Here is a 12,967-nt window from a genome sequence, read left to right as displayed (position 1 = left end):
GTTGAATGGAAGTGTAACACAGTAACATACATTGTTTTTCTGAGCAGAATGAACACTATCAACACCCTTCAATGCAAAATAAACTGATTTAATTAATTTATTCAACCACAAACAGTATTTTTGAAGGTGCAACTCTAGTGCTACCAGAAGTACAGCTATCTCAGGCCATTGCTAATGAATATCAGAATCTTCTGCCTGAACGATAGATTGAATCCCTCCCAGCTCAGCAGGACTTAAAAGTTGTTTCCATCAAACGGGTACTTTGTGGCCTGTTTGAGTTTCATGCATTTAGGTTCCAGCTCCCACATCAAACTCACCACTCTGCTTGGCACTAGGCTGCAAGTTTGTTGAGGAAAGAACTGTCTTACATGTTTACACATTTCTCAGCACATGAGACCTATTCTTGGCTGAGACTTCTGGAAAAAAGCTGCTGCCACAGAGTCTTTATCTTTTTTTTTTTTGCTATGTACTAAAAATCTCAGAATCCAATAAAGGAATTTCAAAATAAAGATAGTTCGAGTTGCCTTTTTGTTTTGTTTTAAAGAGACCTATGATTTGAGGCACTTGAGTTAACAACACTGTTGTATGTTAAACTAAGTAGGAAGTTGCAAAGCAACTGAATTTTATTCTAGATTGGGAATAAACACTCAGGGTGAAGTTTCACAAGATGGGTGAGTCAACTCAATGCCTGCAAGCCACTGAAAGGAATGAAGCTGCTCTTCAACCTCTGGTAGCCTAACAGGCTTTATCCCTTATTCCCAACTTCTACTCTAACTCTGCATTCATATGATCCTTATGACTGCTGCTATGTGCCAATATGGCTTGCTGAATCAGAAAAAAATCCTATGATTGTATAGGTTACTTTCTCACCTGTTCAGTGTTCTGAGCTGAGTCTCAATAGGATGGCACAAAGCCAAAGCAGCGGAGCCAGAAAAAGGAGTGACTAGGACTGGTCCATTCACTGCTGACACAACTTGAAGACTATTTCAGCCACTTCTGGAAAACGACTTTTAAGTCACTGCTATAATCAACCAATTGTGCCGTAAATGGGGACACAGATTTGCAGGGACCAAGTTACTGCTTACTCAGCTCTGCTTACATCCTCCCCCAGTGAATGAGAGCAGACCATCCTGGTTTTTTTCCACAACAAAGTTTTCCACGAGAGTTACAATCAAACAGCACAGGAGCGAAGTCAGCTTCCCATCTTAATTCCCATGTGCCCATATTATAACCACTTCCAACTTAAGCACCTGTGTTACTGCGTTCACCAGCACGATCTTTTCTGCAATTCAACCTCTGATGGTATTTTAAAGCAACAGAAATGAAAACAAAAATCTGTCTCCAAAACCACCCAACAGTACTCCCTTCTGTAAGTAACCTGAGGAGCGCATGTTAGCAAAGAACAATCATGTTCAGTCAAGTAATGGACACAAAACTGCTAGTGGGAATGAGAAATGTAGAAATAGTATTTTTCAAAAAGATGAGTACCCACGGCATTGCCTAGAAAGGTGACACGGCATACAACTCACATAATGAATGGAAAATCAGTTCTTCAGAACCAACTCCTTAAGAAGTTGAAGATGACTATTCCAAAAGTGTGCTCCCTGCATTCTTCCATTTGAGCCTGGCAGCAAAAATATACAATCATAGAATCCCCAAGGTTGGAAAAGACCTACAACATCACCCAGTCCAACCACTCACCTATCACCAATAGTTCTCACTAAACCATGTCCCTCAGCACAAAATCCCAACGTTCCTTGAACACCTCCAGGGTCAGTGACTCCACCACCTCCCTGGCAGCCCATTCCAGTGCCTGACCACTCTTTCAGAAAAGCAGTATTTCCTAACATCCAGCCTGAATCTCCCCTGGTGCAGCTTGAAGCCATTCCCTCTAGTTCTATCACCAGTTACATGAGAGCAGAGGCCGACCCCCAGCTCACTACAACCTCCCTTCAGGAAGTTATAGAGAGCAATAAGGTCTCCCCTGAGCCTCCTCTTCTCCACACTGAACATTCCCAGCTCCCTCAGCCGCTCCCCATAAGCCCTGTGTTCCAGACCCCTCACCAGCTTTGTTGCCCTCCTTTGAACTCGCTCCAGAGCCTCAATGTCTTTCTTGCAATGAGGGCCCAAAACTGCACACAGTACTCGAGGTGCGGCCTCACCAGAGCTGAGTACAGGGGGACAATCACTGCCCTGCTCCTAGAGCAAACAGTACTCTGACCTTCAGTGCTCTCCCAGAAAAAGACACAGGACCTCCTTGCTAAATAAATTATTTCAGTTTCCAAAACGACAATTTCTGCAAAAATGGTCTTTATTTCAGATCAGTTTACTTGCACGTCAACTACTAAATGCTTTCAACACAAACACTGAGATGCACTTATTTTGTTAGCTCATCATCACAACTGCCTAAAGCAGTTGTTCAGCACTTAACCATTTCCACAAAGAGCTGCACAGAACAAAAATGTTAACACCTTTTTCAAAACGACTTGGAGTCTGGGACAGATGACTATTTTTTTTTTAAACTGTCACAGCTTAAGGAACCATGAACACAGGGTACAGAACGCAGCAGAGGACTTGCTGTCCTAGTGTAAGACAGTACATCACTGCACAGTCTGCACTAGCTTTGAGCAATCTGTTTTCAACAAGACAGTCTTTTTGCTTTTATACATGGCATTTGAGATGGTTAGTTCTCTGAAAAATAGCAAGCCAGATTCAATTTGAGACCAACTGTCAGTGTTTCATCCCCCTTTAGGAATAACACTCAGTAGCAGCTACAGTCCATTTAGGGCTTGTCACAGTAGAGGTTTAACTTGGTTGAATTTTTCTTCTGCTCGGAGAAGACTCCGGCCTCCGTTTCAACATTTCTGCATTATTTGGTAATATTTCCCCCATCCCACCCCTAGAGTTCCTCAGTAACAAGTGGCTCCTCCTCATAAATTGTCAATGATATGTTCAGCCATGTAGTTCAAGTCACTGCTTAGTCCAAATAGTCTTATTGCTGCAATACACTGGCAAATTTCAGATGTCAGCAACCAGCTTCATTATTTCTTTTAGTACTCATACTCTTTTGGGGCACAGGAGTGTCCCCAAGAGGACAGAGCACACTCACAATCTTTATGCTGGCTTCTAAGTGCCCAGATTCTAGAATAAAATCATTAAGTCAAATCAGGACAAGAAACCACTTGGAATTATAATTCTCAATAGCAATACACTGACCAGACTGTAAATCAAACCAAAAAGTAATTTTCTTGAACTTCAGTATCTGAAAGAATAAGTGAGATGAATATATAGGCTTGGAGGAAGAATACCCAGCTTAAATACGTCTAGCAGCTCATAGTAGTTAAGAATAGAGAACTATGCTCTTCTTTTCTTTGAAAAGAAAGGGTGAGCTGTTGGTTTTTTGTTTGTTGAACTGAAAAAAAAAAAATCAATAAAACTTGCTTAGGAAATGAAAATCTGGGCATACCTCAGCCTGACAACATCCAGTCTCATAACTTGTGTCTCACCCACGAAGCCTGCAATGAAATGCAGGTAAAGCAGCAAGCAGGCAGCACATGTAAACAAAGATCTCTTACTCCAAGTCATGAATTACTGCTACTGAATGATTTAAGGCTTCCTAAGCACAACTAGAAGGAGTGTCTAAAAAGCTGAAGAAAAATTTAACAAGGCAGGCAAAATGGGTAAGTGGAGGTAAAAGTGTTCTCGAATAGATCAAAAAACAGGTAGAAATTTTAAGAGGTGTCCAAAACAAGGAACCTGAGGATGCTCTGAAATTTTTAACAGTGAATTCAGAGGAACTGTTCTAGAGAAAACTTCTGGCATACACCATCTTCCATCTTTCCCAGGTCCCCTGGGCATGAAATAAGCATACTGGTAAAATCACGTTGAAAGAGATAAGGGTATTGATTGATTTTATGTATTTGCTTGGATATACATGCGTACATACAGATGTATTTTTCCACACATGCAGGTGTGAGTGCACAGAGGCGTGTTAAACTTTTTGCTGATCTCTTGATTTATCCAGCATCCCAATTAACCACTTCAGTAATAGCAGTAGCATAAAAACAAATCTGCACTCTGGACCAATGCTCTAACTAAGGTAATGAGAAGGCTCCATTTCTTCTCTGCAAATTATTTTCTTGTAGAAACACCCAAGGCAGTTGTGCTTTCTGCTGAACTCAGTGTTATCAGTGTACACTGAGCAGATGCTGAGCAGGCCAGGCTCTTCAGGGAAAGGGAGATAAGACATCCACTTTGTCAGGCTCAAGTGGCATGTGATGTCAAATACTAAGAAGGACAATCTCTCTACACCCATATGGGTGCCACTAAACATGTAAATCACAGAATCATAGAATGGCCTGGGTTGAAAAGGACTGCAACGACCATCTGGTTTCAACCCCCCTGCTATGTGCAGGGTGGCCAACCACCAGACCAGGCTGCCCAGAGCCACATCCAGCCTGGCCTTGAATGCCTTCAGGGATGGGGCATCCACAACCTCTGTGGTGACAGAACAATGGAAAATGGCTTTAAGCTCAAAAAAGGTAGATTTACGTCAGATATAAAGAAAAAATCTTTTACAGTGAAGGTGGTGAAGCACTGAAACAGGTTGCCTAGGGATGTGATTGATGCCCTGTCCCTGGAGACCTTCAAGGCGAGGCTGGATCAGGCCATGGGCAACCTGATCTAGCTGTGGTGTCCCAGTTCATGGCAGGGGAGTTGGACTAGATGGCCCTTAAAGACTTCTTCCAACACTAAGGATTTTAAGATTCTATGAATCTATATCATTCCTTTTTTTTTTTTTTTTTTTTTTTAAGGTAACAAATTACAGGAGCTCGGAGAACAAAGAGGAAGCATCTCAGTATGGTTGTCTCTTTACTCTTACCTTGGTATTCACTATTTGCAACTTCTAGAGACAGTATAGGTTAAGGCAAACTTTTCATCCGACCCAACACATTTTCAAGTTTCTACTTAGATTCAGCTGGAAGAGATATTCAGTATTTTCTTGGAAAAACACAGTTGCAAGTTCATTGGAGGAAACAAAAAAGCTCTAATTCATTAGATCCCTGCATAAAGCTCAAATCTGAACTGCATTCTTGACCCAAAGTGGTTATAAATTGTATTTTCAGTACAGCTGACATTGAAACAACATTACCACCCAACTTAATAAAAACTTATCAATACAAAAAGGCCACAGAGCAAATATGTCCTTCCTCAGGCAAACGTGAGGTTTCGTAGAACTTAGCAGGTTAAAAATCAACATAGGATTTATTATGGAGAGGAAACACGTTATTTTAAGATCCTTATCAACAAGAAATTAAAATGATAATTCTTTACCTCCTGATCCCTCTGACTGCTTAATCAAAGGATTGCTTTAACAGCTTACCAAAAAAACCCAGCAATTTCAGAAATCTAGGAAATAGAGACTGAAAAGCCCTTTTCCCCTGTTCCCCAATGATCTCACGTTTCTTTAAAACAAAAGGCAGACTCAGAAACCAGCACAGTATCCTTTTACTGCAAACCACTATCTCATTTCTTTAGCAGAATTAAGAGTTGCATTAAAAAAAAAAAAAAAAAAACACAAAGCAGTAAAATACATTTACTCTGCTTGGTTAACTGCACTCATTGTTACACACAGGAGTGTGGGCTTTCCTACCTGTAAGAATCACTTATTTCATGACTTCCTTTAAGCTTAGGTTTCCAAATTGATCTCAGTGGAGAATAACCATTTGTCCGAGATGCTTACTCATCATGCCCTGGCCTAACAGCTGATTAGAATCACCTCAGAGAGATGAAGTCACAAACACAGCAGACAGAACTTTATTTTACTTTGAAGATTCACTGACAACTGGCAGCTGACCAGAAATGTTTGTAACAAGTCCCAATCCTCTGCCAAAACCTACCGCATGTATTGCCCTGCCAGAAGATGGCCAGTCTCTAAGTAAACTCTGAGCAGATCTCAGCCCTGCTCTGCACAGCATCAGCACTGACTTCAGGTTTTGGCAATCAAACCAGTCCACCTGCATTTATGGGAACAGCTCTGCACGGTACCTGAGCCGCATAATTTATCCTGAGCTAAATTACCTGTTTCTCAGGACTACTTTCTTTTATAAATCAAGAAACTGAAAAGGTCTTTACAAGTTCAAGCAAACCAAATAAGGAAGTAACAAATGTTAATTTCCTTATGTTGGAATTTGGTAAAAATAGCAAGTTAAACAAATGCAGAAGAGTCACCCACAATATGTCTGAACTTTGTTTATGCCAGCAAATAAGTTTTAAACCATGAAGTTCGGCTCTATTAAATAGGAGGAACACCAACAAGTAACCCTACTTAAAGAAGCTTTAAGATAGGAAATGAATTAGGAAAAAAAAAAGAAAAAAGTGATAGCATTTTATGTTTTCCAAAAGCTAATACTGAAATTCAAGAGGTAGGGTCTGCTTCAGCAGTTGCTGCAAAGAATATGAAAGACAAAGCAGTCAATTCTATGAGTACTCCAAATTAAAAATCTCTCTTAGATGAACTTAATGGTCACAGATTCCTTAACTACAATAGTTTCAGTTAGTCTGGACAAGACACGCAAGAGGAAGTTATCATCACTGCTCTGATTTTAAAGCTGTTCTGCATACTCATCTCAGCTCCACTGAAGATGTAGAAGGTTTTCCTAATTCTCATGAGCACCAGTTACTCCACAAGAGACAGAGAGGCAGGGGGACCACAGACACCAGAAGTCCTTCTCCCTAAAAACATCTGTCTCTCCAATTAAACAGTTGTCTGGTTTCCACAACAAAGCAGAAGGCTGCTATTGGGGAGAAGCATTACAAAAATTTGTCTCTTAAAAAAAAAAGACATTTCCACATTTCATTGTACTACATGAACTACGTTTGAGAATCCCTCGCCTGTTCCTCACGCTCTTCTGCATCCACTTAGATTTGCTTCTTACTTTCACCATTCTTTGTAACTACATGGCCACTCTCATTTCTATTTGCTTCCAATTCTTCTTAATTTTGCTACGCTTAGGTAAACACATGCCACCATCATCAAATTAATCTACACTGTATTCCTGGAGGAGGGTTTCAACATTTGGTTATTTAGCTCCCTTGTTGCAGCTACACCAGGCAAACAAACTGCTAAGAGCTGACAGAGATCTCAGAGATAATAATATACACCTTTAATTAAAACGGAGAATGTTTAATATAAAAATCATTCTTCATAAAATAAACAATAGCTAACAGATTAAATGGGGAAAGCACATGGGTAGGGTCAGATAAGTTATTCTTTCTCTACTTGTCCTAAACAACTGATTTATTAAAAAGTCTGTGTAATCATATTATTTTTCCTGCATACTCAAAGCCAGTCTTTGTATCTGACTCCACTGATTTCTTTTTTAATCTCTCCAATAGCTGAAAGGGATGGCAGCAAGGCCAAAAATTTTTCAAGAGGCTTTTTTAGAGCAGACATCCCAGTCAAGGGATGAGAAAAGGCTCATCTGGCTCAGCAGCCAGCAACAAGACACTGCATCACACCAAGCTGTGACTCACTGAGAGTACACACATGCTCTCCAGAGGAATGGCCTGGAGACACCTCTGCAGTACCAATTAGTGTGAAGACACTTACACTGTCTGTACACAAATACGGAGTTTACTACAGATGCCTGAAATACAGTTTGGCGTTTCTTTACTATTATCATTTTTGTTTTAAAATAACCTGTCTTCAAGTAGTCAGACACTGGTAAGTCACACGGCAGATGTCTGCACTGAGCCCCTTCTGTCCTACCAATGACCTCCAGTATGACAGTTTGGGACTATTTACTAACAGGGATTTGGTGCACTGTCCAGTGGGAAAACTGGATTGACTGAAAGACAATTAAGGTGGAAATGAGTAGCACACGCTTGAGGCAAGATGGCAAAGAACGAATCTGCCAGAGATTTGGATTCCTGTGTTAAATGTCACAAACCTTAATAATACCAAACTAGTGTAGAAATAAAATTTAAGTGTAATCCCTTACACCTAATAGCAATTAGGCTTAAAGTATGCTATCAGAGCAACAACAGCACATAAATGAAATAAGAATTCAGCTCATGCAGTTACAATCCACCGGTTTTGCTCTTCGGTTTATGAGAGATTGGATCTGGACTTTAAATCACGATGCACAATCAAGATCAACTCTTCTTCTCATGAAGGAAATCTCCCATTACCGTAAGAGGCGTATTCGCAGGCCTGACATTTTGAAGGCCGACATCGATTTGAAAGCACCAGAAATAATGGAATATCGCAGCAAGCAACGCAGATTTTCCACCCAAAACAATCACGTGCCGGCGATATTATCTGTCTGTTCCCTGGCTTTCCGTGCCGTTACGGTGCATCTCACACGGCAGAGAGGGATGGGGGGATGTGGTGGGGGGTGGGAGGGGGCTGCCCGCTCATAGCCGCAGGTCAAGCCGACGCCAACCAGCCAGCAAAACACAGCAGCACGAGATGGGGAAGGAAGAAGCGGCGGCACGGCTCACGCTCGCCCTCGCGGTCGGCAGGCACGAGCCCGTGCCCAGCACTATTGCTCAGCAAATACAACTCACAGCCCACGCGGCGGATAACCGCAGGCAGCGCTGCGTGAGGGATCACAGAGCTGCGACACGGCTCGGGCCAAGCTCCCCCCTCCCCCCCTAAACCCACCCCACCTCCTCCTCCTCCTCCCCGCCACCACCTATTTCCCTGCAATGACCCCTGCGCCGCTTCGGCGCCGGCGGCGTCCCCGCAGCCCCGTGTTGTGTCTGCGGCCGTACCCCATGTGACAGCCGGGCACGGGCACACAGGTGCGGCTCGGGCCGCGCCACAGGAGCGGGCGCAGCCCGGCCCAACTTGCGACCCGCGCGCGCTCCCGGGGGGCTCCGTGCCCCCTCCCCCCGCACGACGCCCGCCTCCCCGCGCGCGCCGGGCCCCCGCCGGCGGTTACATAACCCCCCTCCTCTCCCTCTCCTCCTCCTCCTTTTCCCGCCGTTGAGGAGCGGGGTCAGGCCCAGACCGCGGGCCCGGGGAGGGGCTGAAGCTGCGGGCCCCGCCGCGCCGGGCCGCCCGCACGCAGCACCGCGAGGGGAAAGGGAGGCGGCCGCCGCCGCTCGCTCACCTTCCGCCGCTGCGTCCCAGACGAGCATTCCCGTGTGCCGCCGCCTCCGCCTGCCCCGCCGGGGCTTCACATCGCGGCTCCCACCGGCACGGGCGCAAGCAACCGCCTCCTCCCCGCCTCACTCAGCCCGGCCGCGCTCTCCCTTCCTTCCTTCTTTCCCCCTCCTCCCCCTCTCGGTGTCCCCGGCAGCGGCCCCTCCTCCCCCCCGCCCTTCCTGCGAGCGCGTCACGAGAGAGTCTCGCGCCACCAACCGCCGCTCGGTCAACAAGCAGCGCGCGCCGGGCGGGCCGGCTCGCCCCCACCCCGCCCAGCCCGCGGACGAGGCTCCCCCTGCCGGCCGGCACCCGGCGCAGCGCCACCGCCGAGAAAGGCGCGGGAGCGCCGGCAGCCGAACACGTGACGGCGGGGCGGGGCGGGGTGCGCCGCTCCCGCGCCTCTCCGCCTCCCTCCGCACGGATGGACTGCGGGAGCCGCGGGGTTGTGGCGCCCCCTCGCGGTGCTGTGCGGAGAGGACGGGAGGGCAGTCCGTGAGGCGGCCCCGCGCTGTGGCGCAGCGGGAGGGGCGTGGGTTGGGTCGAGCCGGCGGTGTTCCGCCAAACCGGCCTCTGCCGGCGCTGGCGGGGATCCGGGCTGAGGCCTGTTTCTGGTGCGTCCTGGTGGCAGAAGTTACAGAATCACTTAGGTCGGGGAGGCCCCAAGGTCATCGAGTTCGGCCGTTAATCCAGCACAGCCGAGTCTATCACTACACCATTTCCCTAAGCAGCACAGCTACGCGTCTTTTAAATAGCTCCAGGGTCAGGATTCCACCACTTCCCTGGACATCCCATCCCAGTGCTTCACCACCTTCTCTGTAAATCAATTTTTCCTCATATCCAGCCTGTATCTCCCATGGCACAACTTGAGGCCATTCCCTCTCATCCTATCACCATTACTTAGGAGAAGAGGCCAACCCCCACATTGTCACAGCCTCCTTTCAGGTCATTGTAGAGAGCAGTAGAGAGGTCTCCCCTGAGCCTCCCCCATACTAAATAACCCCCAAAACAAAACGATTTCCTTGCTGGGCTTTCTATGACTAGCTGGCATATACTTGTGCAACTCCTGTCAAGTCATGTGGGCCCTTCTCCGAGCTCTCCCCATGTTACACCTCAGGAGAGAGTGCTGGAGATACTGTGATATATGCTGAAGAGAAGCTGGAAGGAAGGAAAGTTCAGTTATGGGGGAAGACACAGGGGATGTGGTTAACCTTGTACAGGAAAGCAGGCATTACTGTGGTGTGGGAACATGGACTTAGCCTCAAGGATGAGGGCATACACAGAATCGTAGAATCATAGACCTTAAGGAAAAGACTTTAAAGATCATTGAGTCCAACCTTAACCTAACCGTACTACCCTGATTCTAACAACCCTCCACTAAATCATGTCCCTGAGCGCCCCATCCAAACTGTTTTTAAACACATCCAGGGATGGTGACTCAATCACCTTTCTGGGGAGCCTATTCCAGTGCTTCACAACCCTTTCTGTAAAGAAATGTTTCCTGATGTCTCTCTCTGTAACAGAAGTCCCTACCTGTAACCTTCCTTCTTCCATGTGCATTGTCTGAACAGAGAAACAGCTGTCCTGTGTTGCGAAAAAAAGAAGTATTTTCATGCTCTGCTGTGTGTGAGGGAATGCAGACTTTCATGACTGCATTTTCTCCATAGCTACTTCATACTGATCAGGGTACCCAGGTTGATGAAGAAAAGTCACATTCAGGTCTACTGAAGTCTGTTGACTATCAGGTATTTTAGCCAGGATGTGGATTCTTCATTTTACTTAGACTTTTTTTTTTTTTAATGAAAAAGAAAACCAAAACATTTGGGTTTTCAATGAAATTTCAATGAATTTCAATGAAATTCATAGTCAAAATCTGCCAAGTAGAAGTGCTAACTAGACTTTTGACCAACTTTAACCTCTCAAATTTTAGAGGCATTTTGGCTGGCTGTTTTCTTTACAGTTCTGATCAGAAGTTGTATCATCTACCCAAAACAACATTTTTGAAAGATACTTTGCTCAGAAGGGATATATCATTTAAAGTGAATCCGTTTCACTGGGCCGGCATTTTCCATTTTTGCTGAGAAAACACCTCTACCAACATCAGCCCGTGCCAGTCCAGAGCAAACTGTTACAAGTGCAGTGTGATTGGAGGCATGCATTACTTTTTCCTTCCAGAGCTGTTTCTCCAGGGGGCAGTTGAGGAGCAGAAAGGCAGAAAGACAAGTAGAACAGGGATTAATTTAGGTTATTAAGAACAGCTTTAAAATGGTTAGTCAATGATTATATTTTATTTTTAAATAGATGCTGGCATATAAGCAAATTGTAAGAGGAACCAACAATTATTTAGAGGGGCTTATGGGGACAACAATTTTGTTGAGTAAAGTAAAGCTACGATAGGAGTTAACAGTGAGAAAGACTGAAGGAACCATACAGTACTTTCAACAAAGATGCATACGATTAGTTAAAATAAGAAGAAAAAGGAATTAAGAAGATAAAAGTATGAAAGCTTAGGTAAAGGGATGAGTATCAATAGAAGTGATTTTCTTCTGTGTCTGAGGAAGTTCTCGCAGTGCATCTCCACCAGCAGGCTCCTAATCTGACATACAAACACATGAAGTTATGGTAGCCGGATTTGGAATGGGGTCATATGCTTATTCACTGTGTAAATATTTACAAGTGCAGACTGGCTCACAGTGTGCTCACTTCAGTAAAATAATTCTTGCTGTCTTCACCAAGTTTGGAATCAAATCTGGATTTGGGGAGAGAGGCAGTGTATGTGCAAGCCTCTGTTCAGTGAGACTGTGCTCCTAGTTGGAGCATCTCAATGAGGTAAGCATTACTGGTAAGCAGCTTTTACATATAAATCTTGCTTTCTGAGTCAAAATCTGCACCATGGTACCAAAAAAAGTAATTCTGATGTAATTTCAGTCACCTCACCTTCACAAAGGGATTTCAGGTGAAATACAGGAGGCTCTACATCATGCTACTTTGTGGCCTAACAAGGGAGGCATGACCAGCAATGACTGTAGGTGCTGCGGCCTCTGAAGGCTGTTGTCATAAATACAGAGAACTCTGGGCCTCCTCTTGTCAGGGAAGGCTGTAAAGCACCACCTGAAGGCTTGTCCTTGTCTTGATACTTACACGTGTTCCTTGTGCTCTCATGTATTTCCCAGAGTTACTTGACTGGTTTTGAGCAGCCATTATACATATAAATAAAAGAGCCAACAGGAACTCCGTACTTTGCTGTGTCTTAGAAAGAGGAATGGGTAAAACACAACACTGGCCTTTACATTGCTTGCTGTTGTGCTGCTCTGTAAGTTAAGTTTGAACAGAAAAGAACTTCCACTTGCTTGACTCTGCTAGAGCCATGTTGGTCACCCAGTAAAAAGGCAGCCTACCACCCCCACACCACCTGCAGAGACAGAGGCTAAGCAGCATGAAGCTGATAACCAGATGCTGCTCTCCGATTACCCATAGCAGGATGGCTGAAATAGAAGGGGAGGGACGCCTCAACTCAGGTTCAGTTTTCAGCAGCAACTGAAGAGGTGAGAACGCGGAGGACGCTGAATTCACCACCTGGGCTGGGAAAGAGTTCCCTTTCAATGCCAACACGCAGAGCCACGCCATTCACAGCTCTGACGGACACAGCGCACTCCGCAGCCCGGCTTGCAGTAGCTCTGTCACACAGCTGCGCGCCAGCCAGCTGCACGCAGCCGGAGGGATGCAGCCGCCTTTCCCAGCCACAACACCCAGCGCCGTGCGAGGCGGCCTGACGCAGCAACACCTAACGGGGAGGCGGGGGCACTGCGGAGCGAG

At 45.4% G+C, this 12,967-nt stretch overlaps 1 protein-coding gene across 1 annotated transcript in view; it reads right to left on the bottom strand.

Annotated features, from left to right (window-relative positions):
- Positions 1-9,234, bottom strand: part of REV1 (REV1 DNA directed polymerase) — a 53,428-nt gene extending 44,194 nt beyond the window's left edge. Inside the window, exon 1 of the mRNA XM_042867369.1 lies at positions 9,120-9,234. The gene's annotated coding sequence lies outside the window, so the exon portion shown is untranslated. The remainder of the gene's footprint in view (positions 1-9,119) is intronic.
- Between the last annotated feature and the right edge of the window lie 3,733 nt (positions 9,235-12,967).

The sequence above is a fragment of the Lagopus leucura genome, unplaced genomic scaffold (assembly GCF_019238085.1).
Source record: "Lagopus leucura isolate 7727_CA_CO unplaced genomic scaffold, USGS_WTPT01 Super-Scaffold_100001, whole genome shotgun sequence".
Lineage (NCBI taxonomy): Eukaryota > Metazoa > Chordata > Aves > Galliformes > Phasianidae > Lagopus > Lagopus leucura.
The sequence above is the reverse complement of the archived record's forward strand: the minus strand, read 5'-3'. Positions and strand labels throughout refer to the sequence as shown.